We start from the raw sequence: 489 nt of genomic DNA on the forward strand, positions 1-489 counted from the left end.
CTTCAACGAAATCAGATGTAGAGGTGTGGAAGGGGATTGGTTCAAATTTAGAACATTTTATTGTAGAATCCAAAGAAAGAAGAACTAGGGGATGTCATGGATCCAGAGGAGAACTCCGGTGACTTCCCGAGCTATCCTAATGTTTGGCTTCAGTTTTGAGGAGAAATATTTAGGTTTTTCATCTTGCCAATTTTCTTAGTTAGGGCTTACATTCAATTGAAATGATCACACAAACAGTCTGGAAGATGTGAGGGTTTAGGTTGTGACAAACGACAACCTCAGAATCCTAAGACGAGTAAGGGCTTATATTGTATAGCAGAGCTACACAAAAGCCTAAAGATGAGCTTAGGATTTATGTCGCACTAGGCGGACAACCTCGAAGTCCTATGGCTTTGTTATTTAAGTCTAAGGAAGGAGGATTAGTTTAGCTGGGGAAGATATGTTTTGCTGTTGAAGATGGTCGTGCTGCCCACCATGCAAGCTCCTTGC

Source organism: Phalaenopsis equestris, unplaced genomic scaffold (genome assembly GCF_001263595.1).
Source record: "Phalaenopsis equestris unplaced genomic scaffold, ASM126359v1 Scaffold000356, whole genome shotgun sequence".
In the NCBI taxonomy this organism is placed as follows: Eukaryota; Viridiplantae; Streptophyta; class Magnoliopsida; order Asparagales; family Orchidaceae; genus Phalaenopsis; species Phalaenopsis equestris.